Source organism: Corythoichthys intestinalis, chromosome 3, assembly GCF_030265065.1.
Source record: "Corythoichthys intestinalis isolate RoL2023-P3 chromosome 3, ASM3026506v1, whole genome shotgun sequence".
Taxonomy (NCBI): domain Eukaryota; kingdom Metazoa; phylum Chordata; class Actinopteri; order Syngnathiformes; family Syngnathidae; genus Corythoichthys; species Corythoichthys intestinalis.
In genome coordinates, this window is record NC_080397.1 from 61,046,917 (window position 1) to 61,070,904 (window position 23,988).

Sequence of the window (23,988 nt, forward strand, 5' to 3'; positions counted from 1 at the left end):
TTGAGAGACAACTGACTGTGAACATACACCTACAGTGGGGCAAATAAGTATTTAGTCAACCACGAATTGTGCAAGTTCTCCCACTTGATAATATTAGATAGGCCTGTAATTGTCAACATGGGTAAACCTCAACCATGAGAGACAGAATGTGGAAAAAAAAACAGAAAATCACAATGTTTGATTTTTAAAGAATTTATTTGCAAATCATGGTGGAAAATAAGTATTTGGTCAATACCAAAAGTACATCTCAATACTTTATTATGTACCCTCTGTTGGCAATAACAGAGGTCAAATGTTTTCTGTAACTCTTCACAAGCTTTTCACACACTGTTGCTGGTTTTTTGGCCCACTCCTCCATGCAGATCTCTTCTAGAGCAGTGATGTTTTGGGGCTGTCATTGGGCAACACGGACTTTCAACTCCCTCCACAGATTTTCAATGAGGTTGAGATCTGGAGACTGGCTAGGCCACTCCAGGACCTTGAAATGCTTCTTACTAAGCCACTCCTTTGTTTCCCAGGCTGTGGGTTTGGGATCATTGTCATGCCGAAAGACCCAGCCACGTCTCATCTCCAATGCCCTTGCTGATGGAAGGAGATTTTCACTTAAAATATCTCAACACATGGCCCCATTCATTCTTTCCTTTACACAGATCAGTCATCCTGGTCCCTTTGCAGAAAAACAGCCCCAAAGCATGATGTTTCGACTCCCATGCTTCACAGTGGGTATGGTGCAATTCAGTATTCTTTCTCCTCCAAACACGAGAACCTGTGTTTCTACCAGAAAGGTCTATTTTGGTTTCAACTGACCATAACGCATTCTCCCAGTCCTCTTCTGGATCATCCAAATGCTCTCTAGCGAACCGCAGACGGGCCTGGACGTGTACTGGCTTCAGCAGGGGGACATGTCTGGCAGTGCAGGATTTGAGTCCCTGGCACCACATTGTGTTACTGATAGTAGCCTTTGTTACTGTGGTCCCAGCTCTCTGTAGGTCATTCACTAGGTCCCCCCGTGTGTTTCTGGGATTTTTGCTCACCGTTCTTGTTATCATTTTGACGCCACGGGGTGAGATCTTGCATGGAGCCCCAGATCGAGAGGGATTATCAGTGGTCTTGTATGTCTTCCATTTTCTAATAATTGCTCCTACAGTTGATTTCTTTACACCAAGCATTTTACCTATTGCAGATTCAGTCTTCCCAGCCTGGTGCAGGTCTACAATTTTGTCTCTGGTGTCCCTCGACAGCTCTTTGGTCTTGGCCATAGTGGAGTTTGGAGTGTGTCTGACTGAGGTTTTGGACAGGTGTCTTTTGTACCGATAATGAGTTAAAACAGGTGCCATTAATACAGGTAACGAGTGGAGCCTCGTTAAACCTCGTTAGAATAAGTTAGACCTCTTTAACAGCCAGAAATCTTGCTTGTATGGAGGTGACGAAATACTTATTTTTCACTCTAATTTGGAAATAAATTCTTTAAAAATCAAACAATGTGATTTTCTGTTTTTTTTTTTTCCACATTCGGTCTCTCATGGTTGAGGTTTACCCATGTTGACAATTAGGAGAACTTGCACAATTGGTGCTTGACTAAATACTTATTTGCCCCAATGTAACAAGTAGGTGGTACCGTGCGCACATGAAACTTTGAGAAATGAACCCTTTCTCGAACCAATTGGCTCAAGTGGTTCAATACCTCACGAGGCTTCATCTCATCATCACTAAAACTATGTAAAACAGGGTGAGGAACACTGGTGGTAACACACAGGCATTGACAAGACGCAGGGATAGACGAGAAATTGACAGTGACTCAACAAGAACAGACTACGGTGGCTGAGAGGCGTCAGGCAAAATGCAAAGTCCAAACACTTTGCAAAAAGGGATCTTAAATACAAGCATGGGGTAACGAGATAAATGAGGCACAGGTGGGTGATACAAGAGGCAGCGGATTGGTCAACACACAAGGAGCAGGCCACAACAGGTGAAATCAATGGGTAATCACATGGACAAGACACACTACTGCACCGAACCGACCTCAAACCCTGACAAAAATGACAAATAATGTATAATATCTAAGTGTAATGAACTCTGAAGTAACTCTGAAAATAATTTGCTAACAACAAAGATAAGGGAAGGGGTAACTACAACAAGTAACTTTTTGCCTCATTTGTCATTCACGCATTTTTGCTGATGGAAAATTGATCCATGAACTTAAACACTGAAAAATTATGTTAGTCTAGTATTGCGCTTTGTTTGGCAACTGTTTTGCCAGTTGGCCAATTTGCTGTTGCACTTTGCCTTCTTATCCTTATAGGCATCTGTCTGTTTACGGATTAGTGTTCATTGTAAACTGATGATTTTGAGCTCTGATGGAGCAAATAAAGGTAAAATGAGAAAAATCTCATTATATCATCCCAGCAATGTATTCATAGTGAAATCGGTGTAATTCACCTACTAATTAAGACACCCAATTTTGACCTCCATGTGTCAATCACACTTTGTCAAGTGAAAAAGTCTGTCATCTGCAATGGCGGGTGGCAAAATCGCAGCATGAGAGTAATTGTCTAAGATTATAATTACGCTCCTAGCGTTGCAATGACGCCCCCTGCAGACCGTGGTTACTGTCTGCACGGCACACATCACAGGAGAAAGAAGGGAGTTGGGAACAGATAAATGCGCGATGCCACTCACCGAGGACTGACACACTATTGTCTGTCTAAATAAAGAAATTAAATATAACTGTAAAAACTTAGTTAGGGAATATAAAAAATATGTGAAAATGGAGCCTTCCTTCTGGTAAAACCGTACTGCTTTTGTCCACAAGCACAGCCGAACTCAACAAAAAAAGGAAAGCTCCTTTGGGCTGCTTTAAGACTACATAAATAAAATAAAAATGAAAATTGGGGAGAAGGGGGTAAACCGCGGTTCACTACATTTCTCAAAGTTGAATTAACATTAACAATAGAAAACACATACAGGTGGACACTTCTCTTTAAGCAGCTTCCTATGCGAGTTTTGCAGGTTAGCAGATTCACACAGTTTAATGTTATGCTAACTCTAATGCAGGTCGGACTTTCAGTAACAAAATTAGTGGTGCGTTCCCTACCTCCACAACATTGACATCTTTTTAATAGGGCTGTCGAAATTATCGGGTTAATGGGCGGTAATTAATTTTTTAATTAATCACGTTAACATATTTGACGCAATTAATGCACATGCCCCCCTCAAACAGATTACAATGACAACATAGTGCAATGCCAACTTGTTAGTTGTGTGTTGTGGAGTTTTGCTGCCCTCTGCTGGCGCTTGAGTGCGACTGATTTTATGGGCTTAAGCACCCATGAGCATTGTGTAATTATTGACATCAACAATGGCGGGCTACTAGTTTATTTTTTTATTGAAAATTTTACAAATTTTATTAAAACGAAAACATTAAGAGGGGTTTTAATATAAAATTTCTATAACTTGTACTAACATTTATCTTTTAAGAACTAAAAGTCTTTCTATCCAAGGATCGCTTTAACTGAATGTTAATAATGTTAATGCCATCTTGTTGATTTATTGTTATAATAAACTAGGGCTGTCAAAATTATCGCGTTAACGCGCGGTAATTAATTTTTTAAATTAATCACGTTAAAATATTTGACGCAATTAACGCACATGTCCCGCTCAGAAAGTATTCTGCCTTTTGGTAAGTTTTACAGCAAGGCTTTTTGTGCTGTCCAACAGCGAACTCTTGTGGTCGCTTGGCGACATGGTTTATTGTTTTCAGTCCAGTTCAAGATGGCTGCACGACGTCTCAGGCTGATAATGTTGTGCTTATATGATCCTTGGACAAGATTTGTCCGTAAGTATGGTTGTTGTAAAGAATGTACATATTATGTTAGTAAACGAAATGTTATATTTTTTGTATGAGAAGCTTTTTGTTTATGTTTAGTGAACCTGTATAGCGTGCTAAGCTAACGTTATTGCTAATGCAATGCTTGTGTATTTTTTTTTTTTGTAGTTTTACGACGGTCTAAAGAGGGCAATGGTTTGAGGCCATTTTATTAATAAATCAGATGAAAAAGGAAGAAGTCTAATTATTAAGGCGTCGTTCACTAGCTGTCTAGCTTTGGAAAAAGTAGACGCTTCGGAGTGAGGACAGCATAGACAGATTTAATGACAGTAGAGTGAAATGCCCACAACAGTCCTTATGTACCGTATGTTGAATGTATATATCCATTTTGTGTCTTATCTTTCCATTCCAACAATTTATTTTACAGAATATATATATAATTTACAGAAAAATATGGCATATTTTATAGATGGTTTGAAGTGCGATTAATTGCGATTAATTACGATTAATTAATTTTTAAGCTGTAATTAACTCGATTAAAAATTTTAATCGTTTGACAGCCCTATAATAAACAAATACAGTACTTATGTACCGTATGTTGAATGTACGTATCCATCTTGTGTCTTATATTTCCATTCCAACAATAATTTACAGAAAAATATGGCATATTTTATAGAATGTTTGAATTGCGATTAATTACGATTAATTAATTTTTAAGCTGTGATTAACTCGATTAAAACTTTTATTTGTTTGACAGCCCTAGTTTATGCATTTGTAATTAAGTTTGCAGTTACAGTTTGTTGAGTTATGTGTGAGCAATTTGCTATGAGAATTGTAAATACGTTAGCATTTGTAGTATTTAAGCTAGCGGACTTTTGTTAGACAAATTTGGCTAATTTAAGCTATTAAATTTACATATTGATCAGACTAGATGGACGTTTGAACACCAATTGTTTTGCGTCAAGTGTTTTATTGTTAGAATGCGTGTCGTTTTGAAAATAAGTGTAGATATGTGTGTTAGACCTTTACAAATTGTCAAAAGTGAAGTGAGTAAAAAGCCTCTAAAGCACAATGGCCTTGTTTGCTGTCGAGCTGAACAACTTCACATTTTGCGAGGACAGAACAAGTCATATTAATAAAGTAAAGTAAAAAATAAGATACTGTGAGGTACAATAAGGTCCTTTTTATCCAACTAAAACTAGGTCCTTTTAGCACACATGTAAACACATACACTGGGGCAAATAAGTATTTAGTCAACAACTAATTGTGCAAGTTCTCCCACTTGAAAATAATAGAGAGGCCTCACACGACAGCCCCAAAACATCACTGCTCTAGAGGAGATCTGCATGGAGGAATGGGCCACAATACCAGCAACAGTGTGTGAAAAGCTTGTGAAGAGTTACAGAAAACGTTTGGCCTTCGTTATTGCCAACAAAGGGTACATAACAAAGTATTGAGATGAACTTTTGGTATTGACCAAATACTTATTTTCCACCATGATTTGCAAATAAATTGTATAAAAATCAAACAGTGTTATTTTCTTTTTTTTTTTCCACCTTCTGTCTCTCATGGTTGAGGTTTACCCATGTTGACAATTACAGGCCTATCTAATATTTTCAAGTGGGAGAACTTGCACAATTAGTGGTTGGCTAAATACTTATTTACCCCACTGTATAAGGCTGTAAGTTGTTTCAGCTAATATATGTTTGTTTATGCATTTGTAATTAAGTTTGAAGCTACAGTTTGTGGAGTTACGTATGAGCAGTTTGCTAGGAGAATTGTAAATACGTTAGCATTTGTAGTATTTAAGCTAGCGGACTTTTGTTTGACATATTAGGCTAATTTAATATACTAAATTTACATATTGATCAGACTGACGTGACGTTAGTAAAACGACAAGGGCAGGACGAGGGACTTGCGCGCGGAAGTAAACATATGAGGAGAGCGGAGTTTATTCAACATGGCTAGCGTGAGACAGATTGTTGTCAATGACTCATGTCGATGTGTTTTTGGTAGGGCTGTCAAACGATTAAAATTTTTAATCGAGTTAATTACAGCTTAAAAATTAATTAATCGCAATTCAAACCATCTATAAAATATGCCATATTTTTCTGTAAATTATATATATATTCTGTAAAATAAATTGTTAGAATGGAAAGATAAGACACAAGATGGATATATACATTCAACATACGGTACATAAGGATTGTAGTGGGCATTTCACTCTACTGTCATTTAAATCTGTCTATGCTGTCCTCACTCCGAAGCGTCTACTTTTTCCAAAGCTAGACAGCTAGTGAACGACGCCTTAATAATTAGACTTCTTCCTTTTTCATCTGATTTATTAATAAAATGGCCTCAAACCATTGTCCCCTTTAGACCGTCGTAAAACTACAAAAAAAAAGTACACAAGCATTGCATTAGCAACAACGTTAGGTTAGCACGCTATACAGGTTCACTTAACATAAACGAAAAGCGTCTCATACAAAAAATTTAACATTTCACTTACTAACATAATATGTACATTCTTTACAACAACCATACTTACGGACAAATCTTGTCCAAGGATCATATAAGCACAACATTATCAGCCCGAGACGTCGTGCAGCCATAATGAACTGGCAAGAAAAATATAAACCATGTCGCAAAGCGACCACAAGAGTTCGCTGTTGGACAGCATAAAAAGCCTTGCTGTAAAACTTACCAAAAGGCAGAATACTTTCTGAGCGGGACATGTGCGTTAATTGCGTCAAATATTTTAACGTGATTAATTTAAAAAATTAATTACCGCGCGTTAACGCGATAATTTTGACAGCCCTAGTTTTTGGTAATTTAAAACTGATTTTACCGTGGATTGGAACATATTCTCAGCTCTCCTGTTCACCATCTGTGTTGTTGTGGAGACAACTTTTGACGCGCAAGAGTGATGTTGCTCGTTAGGAAAACGACACGCAAATAAACGAATCTGATTTGTTGATTGATTTTTTACCTACTCGAGAGGCTGTGTCCCAGACTTTTCTCTCAGTGTTTGAAAAATACAGGGAGAACAGTCTGGCCGTGCCAGGCAATACATATGTGTGAAACAGCTTTACAAAGTGTCAAAAGTAAAGGAAGTAAAACGCTTCAAATAGCAGAATTGCCCTGTGTGCTGTCTGTAAACCTGAACAACTTCATGTTTAGTGAAGACAGAACAAATCATATTGATAAAGTAAAGTAAATAAACAAGATACTGTGAGGTACAATAAGGTCCTGTTCATGCAACTGAAACAAGGTTCTTTTAGCACACATGTAAACACATACACAGACATATTTTGACTTTATTTTCAAAAGACTTGGTCATTAATAGCCAAGTTGTTTACTAAAGGCCCAATTAGTAGGTTTTAATGATAACAAACTCTGTCAACATGATTTTTTTTTTTTTTTTTAATTTAATTCCAGAATTGTTTTTCTTTGAGGTCATGTGTTTTATGTTTTGATATTCATTAGGGATCCTGATATTTACAAATACGGTACTTCTGAGGTGTTTTCGAGCGATGTAAATATACTGGCGGGATATGGTTATTCTCATTATTCTGATATTTATAATTATTTAACTATGACAGCATAATATTCTGTATGGTCATGTGGGCGTTTTGGTTGAAAGCGCATGCTCGAGAGTGAGGGGTGAGGACAGCCAGCGTGGCAAGGCGTGGACGGGTGATTAATTACAGACTCGGCGTGTGACAGAGGTGAACTCCGTGGTGGTACTGTCTGCTGCCGACATGGAGGGAAAGTCTGCCTGGCTAATTGACCTGGCTTCTGTAAGGCCATCCATCAAGCGTGGCCCGCGTGGCCCTCTAAGAAACACATTATTCAGAGGTAAGTTAGTTAACCGAGACGCCATTCATTACCCGTATTAGCTTTGCGCCGTCTGTCTCTGCGAGCACGTCGTGAAACCGACGACTCCAATTGAATTAGTCGGCATCATAACACACACATTTAGAAAGCTGTCACTTTATTGGTTAGATTAAGTCATATTTTACCCATGGAAACAACTAGACAGTTCCAAAGCGCTTTGCTCAGAGTCTCATGTAAACCAACCTCCTCATTTCAAAGCTACTGTGGGACAGGAAATATTAAAGGTGATTACAGTGCCTTGCAAAAGTATTTGGCCCCCTTGAACCTTGCAACCTTTCGCCACATTTCAGACTTCAAACATAAAGATATGAAATTTTAATTTTTTGTCAAGAATCAACAACAAGTGGGACACAATCGTGAAGTGGAACCAAATTTATTGGATAATTTAAAGTTTTTTAACAAATAAAAAACTGAAAAGTGGGGCGTGCAATATTATTCGGCCCCCTTGCGTTAATACTTTGTAGCGCCACCTTTTGCTCCAATTACAGCTGCAAGTCGCTTGGGGTATGTTTCTATCAGTTTTGCACATCGAGAGACTGACATTCTTGCCCATTCTTCCTTGCAAAACAGCTCGAGCTCAGTGAGGTTGGATGGAGAGTGTTTGTGAACAGCAGTCTTCAGCTCTTTCCACAGATTCTCCATTGGATTCAGGTCTGGACTTTGACTTGGCCATTCTAACACCTGGATACGTTTATTTTTGAACCATTCCATTGTAGATTTGGCTTTATGTTTTGGATCATTGTCCTGTTGGAAGATAAATCTCCGTCCCAGTCTCAGGTCTTGTGCAGATACCAACAGGTTTTCTTCCAGAATGTTCCTGTATTTGGCTGCATCCATCTTCCCGTCAATTTTAACCATCTTCCCTGTCCCTGCTGAAGAAAAGCAGGCCCAAACCATGATGCTGCCACCACCATGTTTGACAGTGGGGATGGTGTGTTCAGGGTGATGAGCTGTGTTGCTTTTACGCAAAAACATATCGTTTTGCATTGTGGCCAAAAAGTTCAGTTTTGGTTTCATCTGACCAGAGCACCTTCTTCCACATGTTTGGTGTGTCTCCCAGGTGGCTTATGGCAAACTTTAAACGAGACTTTTAATGGATATCTTTGAGGAATGGCTTTCTTCTTGCCACTCTTCCATAAAGGCCAGATTTGTGCAGTGTACGACTGATTGTTGTCCTATGGACAGACTCTCCCACCTCAGCTGTAGATCTCTGCAGTTCATCCAGAGTGATCATGGGCCTCTTGGCTGCATCTCTGATCAGTTTTCTCCTTGTTTGAGAAGAAAGTTTGGAAGGACGGCCGGGTCTTGGTAGATTTGCAGTGGTCTGATGCTCCTTCCATTTCACTATGATGGCTTGCACAGTGCTCCTTGAGATGTTTAAAGCTTGGGAAATCTTTTTGTATCCAAATCCGGCTTTAAACTTCTCCACGACAGTATCTCGGACCTGCCTGGTGTGTTCCTTGGTTTTCATAATGCTCTCTGCACTTTAAACAGAACCCTGAGACTATCACAGAGCAGGTGCATTTATACGGAGACTTGATTACACACAGGTGGATTCTATTTATCATCATCGGTCATTTAGGACAACATTGGATCATTCAGAGAACCTCACTGAACTTCTGGAGTGAGTTTGCTGCACTGAAAGTAAAGGGTCCGAATAATATTGCACGCCCCACTTTTCAGTTTTTTATTTGTTAAAAAAGTTTAAATTATCCAATAAATGTTGTTCCACTTCACGATTGTGTCCCACTTGTTGTTGATTCTTGACAAAAAAATTAAATTTCATATCTTTATGTTTGAAGCCTGAAATGTGGCGAAAGGTTGCAAGATTCAAGGGGGCCGAATACTTTTGCAAGGCACTGTATGACCTAACCCCCCACTCCATCGACTCACATGATTTTTTTTTTAATCGCATAAACAGTAACTTATTGTAACTTATTGCTACAGTATCTTATTTTTTACTTAACTTTATTAATACGACGTGTTCTGTCCTCACTAAAAGTGAAGTTGTTCAGCTTTACAGACAGCAAACAATAGTGCTTTTTAAAGCTTTTTACTTTCTTCACTTTTGACAATTTGTAAAGTTGTAGCACACATTTGTACTGTAATTTTCGGACTATGAGCCGCTCCTTTTCTTTTCTTTCTCCTTTCTATTTGACAGCGGCGTCATAAGACTGTCATAAGACCGTCATAATTATGACATAACACGGGTCATGGGCATTAAGTCAACTAGACATCTATCGCTGCCAGTGGAAGCCAAAGAGTTAATTTTGGGGCACTTCTTGTAATTTCAGGGTACTTACAGGTCACTTCCTGTACATTTTGGGGTATCTCAGTATCACTTCCTGTACATTTTGGATAATTTCCTGTTGATTCTGTGGCATTTCCAAGTTACTTCCTGTTGATTCCGGGTCACTTCCTGTTGGTTTGGGGCATTTTTTGAGTCAATTCTTCGCTAATTCATTGGCTGCTACTGACAGTTCTAGAGGTCAATTTCATTTAGACAGGGAGGGGGTGAATAAACGAATGTGACTGCAGACACAAATTGCAGCCAATTGCAGTGCTGCACAAATTTCCGGTTTTACGGCATCAATTTCAAAGCATGCCATAGGCGAAATATGCCCATCCAACAGCGTACCGCACGAATGCTATTTTTAGACAGTGACGTTGCCAGCGTAACGCAGAAGTGGGACATTGTACACACTGCCTCGCATACAATCCATTATATTTCTGCTTGTTTTCTCCAATAATCTTTCAAAAATAAAGATGCCGATCAAACACTGCTGCGGTGGAACTTGTAGAAACGACTCTACACATTATGACATATGAAGGATGTTTTCTTCATATGCGTCCCAAAACCAAAAACTCAGAGAAAAAATGTGAAGAATGGGTTAACTTGCGCGGACGTCCAAAAGACCAATTTAATAAATGCTTATGACAGATGTCATTAAGTGTTATATGGCAAATTGTGTCACTAACTCCATTTATGTCCGGCTTGAATGTTTTATATCTATTCAAAAGTGAGATAATTTGCAGGATAACACTAAATAATGTCTGTTATTAACATCTATTCATGCTCATGACGGTGTCATGCCATAATTATGATTGTCTAATGACGTTCTTATAGTACCAATGTGAATAAAGTGTTACCAAATACCATTACTAGCAATTAATGAAACAACTGGAACAGTAACTGTAGAAATAATTTGCAGAGAACATGAATTTTGATTATTTACATCTGTAGCGCTGCAATTCATGCTAGGAGGCATGTTGGAGAACAACAGTGTTGACCGCAGGTGGCAGCAGAGGTTGACTGCCTCCCCCATGGGAGCAGTGATGGCCAAATGAAGCTTCTTGAAGCAATGAGGCTTTTCAGCCAATTGGTTCAAAGCTTCATGGTGGTTCATTTGGTCTTAAGACCGCATTATGTGGCCACTGTAAAATAAAGTGTGACCGGTTAATATCTTTTGGTGTAAATATCCCATAATACAGTGCGGACAGCTGCGGCTCATAGTCCTGTGCCGCTTCTCTATGATCAAATGCCGCTTTCATGCCAAATTTGGTGGGTGGTGGCTTATAGTCAGGTGCGCCTTATAGTGCAAAAATTATGGTACACCCCTGCTCAAAACGACACACATTTTAACACTAAAATACCTGACACAAAACATCGGGTGTTCAAACGAATTAAATCAAATCAAAATGTAAATTTAGTAGATTAAATAAGCCTTATTTGCCCAACAAATTTCCACTAGGTTAAATGCTACGAATGCTAGCCTATATACAATTTTCATAGCAAATCGATCCAACACATAACTCCGCAAACTGTAGCTGCAAACTTACGAGCATATTAGCTGAAACAACTTACAGCCTAAAAGCAGGCCAAACCAGAGCACATCAATACGTCCAATGCCGATTCTTGACTCTTGACAAGGTGATGATGCTGGAACTTTTGTTTGGTGCTGTTCCAGTGAGATTTACAGAGAAACGCCTGAAGAAAACATCAAAATTCCCTCAGTCCTTGATGATATGGGGCTGCATGTCAGGCAAAGGCACTGGGGAGATGGCTGTGGTTAAATCTTCAATAAATGCACAAGTTTACATTGAAATTTTAGACAGCTTTCTTATCCCTTCAATTGAAAATAAGTCATTTTCCAAGATGACAATTAGGGCTGTCAAAATTATCACGTTAACAGGAGGTAATTAATTTTTAATTAATCACGTTAAAATATTTGACGCCTTTAATGCACATGCCCCGCTCAAACAGATTAAAATGACAGCACAGTGTCATGGCCACTTTTTACTTGTGTTTTTTGGTGTTTTGTCGCCCTCTGCTGGCGCTTGCGTGTAACTGATTTTATGGGTTTCAGCACCAATTATTGACATCAACATTGGCGAGCTACTAGTTTATTTTTTGATTGAAAATTTTACAAATTTTATTAAAACAAAAACATTAAGAGGGGTTTTAATATAAAATTTCTATAAATTTTACTAACATTTATCTTTTAAGAACTAAATGTCTTTCTATCCATGGAACGCTTTAACAGAATCTTAATGTTAATGCCATCTTGTTGATTTATTGTTATAATAAACAAATACAGTACTTATGTACAGTATGTTGAATGTATATATCTGTCTTGTGTCTTATCTTTCCATTCCAATAGTAATTTACAGACAAATATTTTATAGATGGGTTGAATTGCGATTAATTACGATTAATTAATTTTTAAGCTGTGATTAACTCGATTTAAAAAAATGTCATCGTTTGACAGCCCTAATGACAATGCATCATGCCACAGGGCTAAAACTGTGAAAGCATTCCTTGGAGAAAGGCTCATCCAGTCAATGGCATGGCCTGCAAATAGCCAAGATCTCAACCCTATAAAAAACCTGTGGTGGAAATTGAAAAAAAAAAGGTCCATACCAAGGCTCCGACCTGCAAGGATGATCTGGCAACTGCAATCAAAGAAAGTTGGCACCAAATTGATGAAGAATACTCATCAAGTCCATGCCTCCGAGACTGCAAGCCGTCATAAAAGCCAGAGGTGGTGCTACTAAATACTCGAGATGGGTTTTGATTGTTATTTCTTTGTTTGTTTCTCATGATTCCATATTTTTTTCGTCAGAATGGAGTGATTCCATATATAATTCCCTGCACTTCCTCCATAAAAGTAACATTTACTGACCACCACAAGTTTTTTATTCATTTCTTTTAGTGTTTCTGAATGCTAACGAGTTGCACTTTTAAACTAATTCTTTATTTTTTTCAAGCTTTTTATCTGAGTTTGTTCTACATGATAAAATGTCTGAGTGAGTGCTTGTCCGAGACAGGTGATTTCATATTTTTTGCTCGGGGTTGTAGTTGTGGTATTATGAGGTCATCACACATGTACGTATAAACACAAATACTGTAGTATGTCATCATTTTTATTGCAGAGACTCGTCGCAATAAAACATAACAACATAATTTCATTTCTTGTTTTGTATGACTTGTGGTAAATGAGTGTTTTCCATTTCTTTATCGTTGAAGGTAATGCTAAGCTAATGATTTCTCAGCTCTGACGCAACACAGAATTGTAGTCAAATTGAACATATTTGTACCTGTTATTGTTTTGTGGTTGCCAGAATTTTCTCCAGTTAAATGTGGAGAAGACAGAGGTGATCATTTTTGGGCCAAAAAAGGAAAGGTCAAAGATAAGCAGCCAACTTAGCACAATGTCACTTACAGCTACAAATCAAGTCAGAAACCTTGGCGTAATTATTGACTCAGACCTAAAAATTGATAGCCATCTAAAGTCCGTCACTAAATCCGCTTATTACCACCTAAAAATATAACCAGAATTAAGGGGCTTCTGACTCAACAAGACATGGAAAAACTTATGCATGCATTCATTTTCAGCAGATTGGACTACTGCAACGGTATATTTACAGGTCTTGATAAAAAATCAGTCAGGAAGCTGCAGCTAGTACAGAATGCTGCAGCCAGAGTCCTCACAAATACAAGGAAGCTGGACCACATTACACTGGTTTTGAAATCGCTACACTGGCTTCCAGTGAGTCAAAGGATAGACTATAAAATACTACTGCTCGTCTACAAAACACTTAACGGCCTTGGACCAAAATACATGCTTGACTTGTTAGATTCCTATGAGACATCTAGACCCCTAAGGTCGTCTGGAACGGGTCTTCTGCATGTTCCAAGAACAAGAACCAAGCAGGGTGAGGCAGCATTTAGTTATTATGCTCCTCACCTCTGGAACAAGTTACCCGAACGTATTAAGTATGCTCAAACTGTTAGCTCCTATAAATCAGGGCTAAAAACGCTTTTGTTTAGCACTGCATATCCATAACTGTCTATATAATTCAATCTATCTGCTTTCTATTCCTCTTGTGCTTATCTCCATTGCTGATTTCGATTATTATTAGTAGTAGTAGTTTTTGTTTTATTTTTATTTATTTATTTTTATTCTGTGATTAAATGCGATCTTATGTCTTGGTTTTTACGTTGTGTTGATTTAAATGTGATTTTTATGGTCTTCATGTGATGTGAAGCACTTTGAATTGCCTTGTGTTGAATTGTGCTATATAAATAAATTTGCCTTTGCCTTTGCACCGCCTTGGTTTCACATTAGCCTTAATCAACACAAAATTCCCATATTCATGTATTAGGACACATTCAACTGGATGCTTCAGAGCTTTTCAGGCCCCTGATTGTGTTACCATCCACTGCCATTAAATCAATAAAATACAAAACTATTTTGGTTGTGGCGACTCTTAGCCAGGGGTGAAAGTGGCTACAATTTCTTGCCGGAACTCCCCGACATAAAAGTCGCCACCGAGCCAGAAATTCTATTTATTTACTGACCACCACAATGTTTTTGGTTCATTTCTTTTAGTGTTTCTGAAGAGCTGCACTTTTGAACTAATTCATTATTTTTTTCAAGCTTTTTATCTGAGTTTGTTCTACATAATAAAATGTCTTAGTGAGTGCTTGTCCGAGACTGGTGATTCCATACGTTTTGCTAGGGGTTGCACTTATAGTACTTTTGTTAAAATTACATAAAATGCACACATTACTTGTATTTTTAGTTTTAAACATATTGTATAGCTCTCACGGAATTACCTTGGTCTTTCCAAAGGAAAGAACAAGGTTATGTTATTCTACAACTTTATTACCTTGGTCTTTCCAAAGGAAAGAACAAGGTAATGATATTCTACAACTTTATTGTACTTATTATTATTATTATTATTATTTATTCATCTTATTCTCCGCGTTTTTTTGAGCCAACGCACAGCCCAAACCGTAGCCCCGATCGGCACCGTTCAAGTATCGGCATGACCGGAATTATCGCGTGACGATGGGAATTTTTCAAAACGCCACGAAAAATTTTCCGTTCGCCCGTAAACGGCAATTTTCCGAAAAAAAAAAAAAGTTTAAAAATGTATCTAGTCCTACAATTTTTGACCAAATCACATAATTTGGGTATCAAAAATTCCGGGACGGTGAGGGGCATAAAAGTTGTATACAGAATTTGGAAAAAATTTACGGTTCCCCGGAAATTTGCCAAAAACTCTCCCATTCATTTCTAATGGGAAAAGTTCCCATTCACTTCAATGGGATTTCAATGGAATTTACATTGCATTGATGCCATTGACGGCCATGCATGTCGAATCTATTGATGCCAATGTACTTGGATTCAATTGGCTATATGGATGTCGATGCCATTGACGGCCATGGACGTCCAAAATTTTTCCCATTCATTTTCAATGGGGAAAAAACAAAATTACCCCAAATCAACAGAAAATGACCAGATATCAATAGGACGTGTCCCCCAAACTTCCCCAATTCCATTTACGCTTATGGAGGGTGATGCCAATGACGTCCATGGACGTCCAAAATTTTACCCATTCATTTTCAATGGGAATTTTTTTTTTTTCCCCAAATAAACAGAAAATGACTAGATATCATTAGGACGTGTCCCCCAAATGTCCCCGATTGCATTGCCGCTTATGGAGGGTAATGCCATTGACGTCCATGGACGTCCAAAATTTTACCCATTCATTTTCAATGGGAATTTTTTTTTTTCCCCAAATCAACAGAAAATGACTAGATATCAATAGGACGTGTCCCCCAAATGTCCCCAATTGCATTACTGCTTATGGAGGGTGATGCCATTGACGTCCAGGGACGTCCAAACTTCCCATTTATTCCAATGGCATTTCTTCATGTTTGTTCATTCTATTGATGCCAATGTACTTAGATTCCATTGACGCTTATGTAAGTTGATACCATTGACGTCCATAGACGTCCAAAATTTTTCCCATTCATTTTCAATGGGAAATTTTTTTTTTTCCCCAAATCAACAGAAAATGACTAGATATCATTAGGACGTGTCCCCCAAATGTCCCCGATTGCATTGCCGCTTATGGAGGGTGATGCCATTGACGTTCATGGACGTCCAAACTTCCCATTAAATCCCAATGGCATTTCTTCATGTTTGTTCATTCTATTGATGCCAATGTACTTGGATTCCATTGACGCTTATGTAAGTTGATACCATTGACGTCCATGGACGTCCAAAATTTTTCCCATTCATTTTCAATGGGAATTTTTTTTTTTTCCCCAAATCAACAGAAAATGACTAGATATCAATAGGACGTGTCCCCCAAATGTCCCCGATTGCATTGCCTCTTATGGAGGGTGATGCCATTGACGGCCACGGACGTCCAAACTTCCCATTCATTTCCAATGGCATTTCTTCATGTTTGTTCATTCTATTGATGCCAATGTACTTGGATTCCATTGACGCTTATGTAAATTGATACCATTGACGTCCATGGACGTCCAAAATTTTTCCCATTCATTTTCAATGGGATTTTTTTTTTTTCCCCAAATCAACAGAAAATGACTAGATATCATTAGGACGTGTCCCCCAAATGTCCCCGATTGCATTGCCGCTTATGGAGGGTGATGCCATTGACGTTCATGGACGTCCAAACTTCCCATTCATTTCCAATGCCATTTCTTCATGTTTGTTCATTCTATTGATGCCAATGTACTTGGATTCCATTGACGCTTATGTAAATTGATACCATTGACGTCCATGGACGTCCAAAATTTTTCCCATTCATTTTCAATGGGAATTTTTTTTTTTTCCCCAAATCAACAGAAAATGACTAGATATCAATAGGACGTGTCGCCCAAATGTCCCCGATTGTGTTGCCTCTTATGGAAGGTGATGCCATTGACGTTCATGGACGTCCAAACTTCCCATTAATTTCCAATGGCATTTCTTCATGTTTGTTCATTCTATTGATGCCAATGTACTTGGATTCCATTGACGCTTATGTAAATTGATACCATTGACGTCCATGGACGTCCAAAATTTTTCCCATTCATTTTCAATGGGAATTTTTTTTTTTCCCCAAATCAACAGAAAATGACTAGATATCATTAGGACGTGTCCCCCAAATGTCCCCGATTGGATTGCCGCTTATGGAGGGTGATGCCATTGACGTCCATGGACGTCCAAACTTCCCATTTATTTCCAATGGCATTTCTTCATGTTTGTTCATTCTATTGATGCCAATGTACTTGGATTCCATTGACGCTTATGTAAATTGATACCATTGACGTCCATGGACGTCCAAAATTTTTCCCATTCATTTTCAATGGGAATTTTTTTTTTTCCCCAAATCAACAGAAAATGACTAGATATCATTAGGACGTGTCCCCCAAATGTCCCTGATTGGATTGCCGCTTATGGAGGGTGATGCCATTGACGGCCATGGACGTCCAATTCTCCCAATCTTTTCTAATGGCTTTTACTTTGTTTAGTGCCATTGACTGGCATTATGGTCCATTCTATTGATAGACCTGAGTGGGGCTAAGATTTGTATCTCCACAGAGGAAAGACCAAGGTGTAATTTCTCCCGAAATTGCAGTTTCTAGTTATTATTATTATGCAATGGTTTCTCCGCGTTTTTTCGGCGCGCCGCGCAGCCCAAACCGTGCCACCGATCGTCACCGTTCAAGTATCGACACGACCGGAATTTTCGCGCGACGATGGGAATTTTTCAAACGACCCCGAAAAATTTTCCGTTCGCCCGTAAACGGCGATTTTCCGATTTTTTAAAACTTTTTCAAAACGCTACTTGTCCTACAATTTTTGACCAAATCACATAATTTGGACATCAAAAATTCCGGGACGGTGGGGGGCATAAAGATTGTATACAGAATTTGGTAAAAATTTACGGTTCCCCAGAAATTTGACAAAAACTTGCCCATTCATTTTTAATGAGAAAAATAAAATTTCAAAATGTATCTAGTCCTACAAATTTTCACCAAATCATACAATTTGGGCATCAAAAAATCCAGGATGGGGAGGGGAATAAAGGTTATTAACACAATTTGGAAAAAATATACGGTTCCCCGGAAATTTGCCTAAAACCTGCCCATTCATTTTTAATGGGAAAAAAAGACAACTTTCAAACTGTTACTAGTCCGTCAATTTTTGACGAAAACACACAAGATGGGCGTCAAAAATTCCGGGATGGCGAGGGGAATAAAAAATACCGAGAAATTTTTTTTGATAAAATGTACGGTTTCCCGGCAAATTGCCAAAAACTGGCCCATTCATTTTTAATGGGAAACAAAGAAAAGTTTCAAATTGTATCTTGTCCTTCAATTTTTGACCAAATCACACAATTTGGGCATCAAAAATTCAGTGATGGTGAGGGGCATAAAAGTTGTATACAGCATTTGTAACAAATTTACGGTTTCCCAGAAACTTGCCAAAAACTTTCCTATTCATTTCTAATGAGAACATTTCCCGTTCACTTCCAATGGGATTTCCAATTGATTTTTTTTTTTTTTTACATTGCAGTGATGCCATTGACGGCCATGCATGTCGAATCTATTGATGCCAATGTACTTGGATTCAATTGACTATATGGATGTCGATGCCATTGACGGCCATGGACGTCCAAAATTTTTCCCATTCATTTTAAATGGGGAAAAAACTACATTTCCCCAAATCAACAGAAAATGACCAGATATCAAGAGGACGTGTCCCCCAAACGTCCCCAACTCCATTGAGGCTTATAGGGGGTGCTGCCATTGACGTCCATGGACGTCCAAAATTTTTCCCATTCATTTTCAATGGGGAAAAAACTAAATTTCCCCAAATCAAGAGAAAATGACCAGATATTAATAGGACGTATACCCCAAACGTCCCCAACTCCATTGACGCTTATGGGGGGTGCTGCCATTGACGTCCATGGACGTCCAAAATTTTTCCCATTCATTTTCAATAGGATTTTTTTTTTTTTCCCAAAATCTAAAGAAAATGACTACATGTCAATAGGACGTGTCCCCCAAATGTCCCCGATTGCATTGCCGCTTATGGAGGGTGATGCCATTGACGTCCATGGACGTCCAAACTTCCCATTCATTTCCTATGTCATTTCTTCATGTTTGTTCGTTCTATTGATGCCAATGTACTTGGATTCTATTGACGCTTATGTAAGTTGATACCATTAACGTCCATGGACGTCCAAAAATTTTCCCATTCATTTTCAATGGGAATTTTTTTTTTTTTCCCAAATCAACAGAAAATGACTAGATATCAATAGGATGTGTCCCCCAAATGTCCCCGATTGCATTGCTGCTTATGGAGGGTGATGCCATTGACGTCCACGGACGTCCAAACTTCCCATTAATTTCCAATGGCGTTTCTTCATGTTTGTTCATTCTATTGATGCCAATGTACTTGGATTCCATTGACGCTTATGTAAGTTGATACCATTGACGTCCATGGACGTCCAAAATTTTTCCCATTCATTTTCAATGGGAAATTTTTTTTTTTCCCCAAATCAACAGAAAATGACTAGATATCATTAGGACGTGTCCCCCTAATGTCCCCGATTGCATTGCCGCTTATGGAGGGTGATGCCATTGACGTTCATGGACGTCCAAACTTCCCATTAAATCCCAATGGCATTTCTTCATGTTTGTTCATTCTATTGATGCCAATGTACTTGGATTCCATTGACGCTTATGTAAGTTGATACCATTGACGTCCATGGACGTCCAAAAATTTTCCCATTCATTTTCAATGGGAATTTTTTTTTTTTCCCCAAATCAACAGAAAATGACTAGATATCAATAGGACGTGTCCCCCAAATGTCCCCGATTGCATTGCCTCTTATGGAGGGTGATGCCATTGACGTCCACGGACGTCCAAACTTCCCATTTATTTCCAATGGCATTTCTTCATGTTTGTTCATTCTATTGATGCCAATGTACTTGGATTCCATTGACGCTTATGTAAGTTGATACCATTGACGTCCATGGACGTCCAAAATTTTTCCCATTCATTTTCAATGGGAATTTTTTTTTTTCCCCAAATCAACAGAAAATGACAAGATATCATTAGGACGTGTCCCCCAAATGTCCCCGATTGCATTGCCGCTTATGGAGGGTGATGCCATTGACGACCATGGACGTCCAATTCTCCCAATCTTTTCTAATGGCTTTTACTTTGTTTAGTGCCATTGACTGGCATTATGGTCCATTCTATTGATAGACCTGAGTGGGGCTAAGATTTGTATCTCCACAGAGGAAAGACCAAGGTGTAATTTCTCCCGAAATTGCAGTTTCTAGTTACATATAAAAATATGTGGTGTTCATGGCTCTCTCAGCTAAAAAGGTTCCCGACCCCTGCACTAGGGCATAGCTAGAGATCGGCATGCGGCTCTAGAGCCGCGGGTTGCCGACCCAGATTTAGACGCTATGCTTTTTAACGCTACTCTTACTTGAGTAAATTTTTGGGCTACTCTACCCACATCCGAGCATTGTCATATATTCTTTGTATTGCAAAGTTTAAGTGTCATACATGTTGTACTTTCAATTCCAAGATGAAATCATCTTTTTAAAACCGTGTTTTTTGTTTTGTTTTTTTGTTTGTTTGTTATTTTTAGTTTTTTTTTTCTCCAGCACGAGTGTTTGATGATCACGAAGGGGACATTTTGCAATAAATTATTCTAAAACCGTATAAGGCAATGATTCATCATTCAAGCCACGTGATTACCTTTTAGTATTTTAATCCAAGCTCACACACACACACATTTAGGTGGACTGAGCACAGATTGAGAGGTAGGGACGGAGACGTCACCCTGTGTTCACAGAACATCCTCCTGCGCTCGGGACAAAAGAGGCAGGCTGACAGATGAGGCTCGTGTCTGGGGGCAGGGAAGTTGTATGTAGCTGCTGCTGTGCTGTGTGTGCGTCTACGTGTTCTACTTATGCATATGTGTATACACGCTCGTCTGATTGTGTGTGCACCTATACGTGTTTGTGTGTGTATTTAGGTGGAGGGAATGGGGGCGGTCTCATGGGGCAGCTCTGTGTCTGTCCCATCTGCCACCCCACTCTACTGACACCCAGGGGAACGGCATAAGGGGCAGGGGATTCGTTTGAGAAAACGGAATTGGGGTCCAATGGTCTAATGGGCAACAATGCACTTTTTACTGACCGACTCAAGTCAAAGGACACTGGCTGTGCGTGGAAGCCAATCTTTTTGACAAAACAGCGGGCCACCCCTGTCAAGCTTAGCATCATACTGCCTAATAAGGCATGGCTCAAATGAGAAAGGGGTGCTGCATATTTTAGACACACACATATTGCATACACCCGGGGCTAATGTCAGCCTAATGCATGGCCATGCTGTGGCCGGAGGGCTAATTGGGTATATAAACACAAACATCTCCCTCGAGAGTAAGCAGGGGATGTCAGATTTTTATTCTGAGGGCGACAGTGCTCTGCCTTCAACTTGGAAACTCATCAATACACTCGCAATATCAATAATGAAAGATAACATGGTCCTTGCTCTCATTAGAGCAGATGTTGGGTTGACTCCCAAGCGGTGCACGCAGTGTGGTGTGGAACGCCTCTGAAGCAGGTGGCTTCTCATCTCATCTCGTCTTTATCCAAACTGTGATCAGAAGGCAGTAAATGGCGCCGATACTGCCGCCACGACAACAGTGAGAACACTCAAGTGGAGACAAAGCATATGTCAAGGCAAGGAGGAGCACTCAGTAAGATGAATGCCGTGGCGTCGGGAACAAAGCTGACTTTAACTCGGCAAATTAACACCATATCAAAGCGGAGGCGAGGAGGAAGTGTTTTTGGCTTGGAAAGATGAAACCGAAGTGGAGGATACAGTGGGGCAAATAAGTATTTAGTCAACCACTAATTGTGCAAGTTCTCCCACTTGAAAATATTAGAGAGGCCTGTAATTGTCAACATGGGTAAACCTCAACCATGAGAGACGGAATGTGGGGGAAAAAAAACAACAGAAAATCACATTGTTTGATTTTTAAAGAACTTATTTGCAAATCATGGTGGAAAATAAGTATTTGGTCTATACCAAAAGTTCATCTCAATACTTTGTTATGTACCCTTTGTTGGTAATAATGGATGCCAAACGTTTTCTGTAACTCTTCACAAGCTTTTCACACACTGTTTGTTAGGTTTTGTGTTGGTTTTCTCCTAGTGTGACTTGTCCCTGTGATTGCCCATTGATTTCACCTGTTGTGCCTCCTAGTGTATCCTCCAATCTGCATCCTCCTGTGCTCACCTGTTCCTCGTTGTGTCGTTACCCCTTGTCTGTGTGTGTGTATATAAGCTCCCAGTTTCTTTTCACTCCTTGTTGCGTCATTGTCTATATCAATGTCAATTTCAAGTCTTGTCCAAGCCCTCGTGTACCAGTCCCTCCGATTAAGTAAGTTTTGGTTTGAACATTGCCTTTTTGATCACCAATCCTTTTGGTTGTACTTTGTGCTTTTGGTTAGTTGTTATTAAAACGTTTTTTGAGTTCACCGCCACCTGTCTTGCTGCTTTTTGTTCCCTACAATTGGGTCCACATCACCTGCCTTCCCACGTTTCCCTGACACTGTTGCTGGTATTTTGGCCCATTCCTCCATGCAGATCTCCTCTAGAGCAGTGATGTTTTGGGCTGTTGTTGGGCAACACGGACTTTCAACTCCGTCCTCACTCCGTGGTGTCAAAATGACAACAACAACGGTGAGCAAATATCCCAGAACCGCACGGGGGGACCTAGTGAATGACCTACAAAGAGCTGGGACCACAGTACCAAAAGCTACTATCAGTAACACAATGTGCTGCCAGGGACTCAAATCCTGCACTGCCAGACGTGTCCCCCTGCTGAATAAAGTAGACATCCAGGCCTGTCTGTGGATTGCTATAGAGCATTTGGTTGATCCAGAAGACGACTGGGAGAATGTGTTATGGACAGATGAAACAAAAATAGAAATTTTTGGTATAAACAAAGGTTCTCTTGTTTGGAGGAAAAAGAATACTGAATTGCACCATACCCATTGTGAAGCATGGGGGTGGAAACATCATGCTTTGGGGCTGTTTTTCTTCAAAGGGATCAGGACGACAGATCTTTGTAAAGGAAACATTAGGGAGGCCTGTAATATGTCAACATGGATAAACCTCAACCATGAGAGACAGAATGTGGAAAAAAACAACCAAAATCTTATTGCTTGATTTTTCAAGAATTTATTTGCAAATTAGAGTGGGAAAAAGTATTTGGTCACGTACAAACAAGCAAGATCTCGGCTGTCAAAGAGGTCTAACTTCTTCTAACGAGGTCTAACAAGGCTCCACTCGTTACCTGTATTAATGGCACCTGTTTTAACTCATTATCGGTATAAAAGACACCTGTCCACAATTTCAGTCAGTCACACTCCAAACTTCACTATGGCCAAGACCAAAGAGCTGTCGAAGGACACCAGAGACAAAATTGTAGACCTGCATCAGGCTGGGATGATTGAATCTGCAATAGGTAAAACGCTTGGTGTAAAGAAATGAACTGTGGTAGCAATTATTAGAATATGGAAGACATACAAGACCATTGATAATCTCTCTCGATCTGGGGATCCATGCAAGATCTCACCCGGTGGCGTCAAAATGATAACAAGAACGGTGAGCAAAAATTCCAGAACCACACGGGGGGACCTGAACAAAGTACACGTCCAGGGCCGTCTGCGGTTCGTTAGAGAGCATTTGGATGATCCAGAAGAGGACTAGGAGAATGTGTTATGGTCAGATGAAACCAAAATAGAACTTTTTGGTAGAAACACAGGTTCTCGTGTTTGGAGGAGAAAGAATACTGAATTGCATCCGAAGAACAACATACCCACTGTGAAGCATGGGGGTGGAAACATGGGCTGTTTTTCTG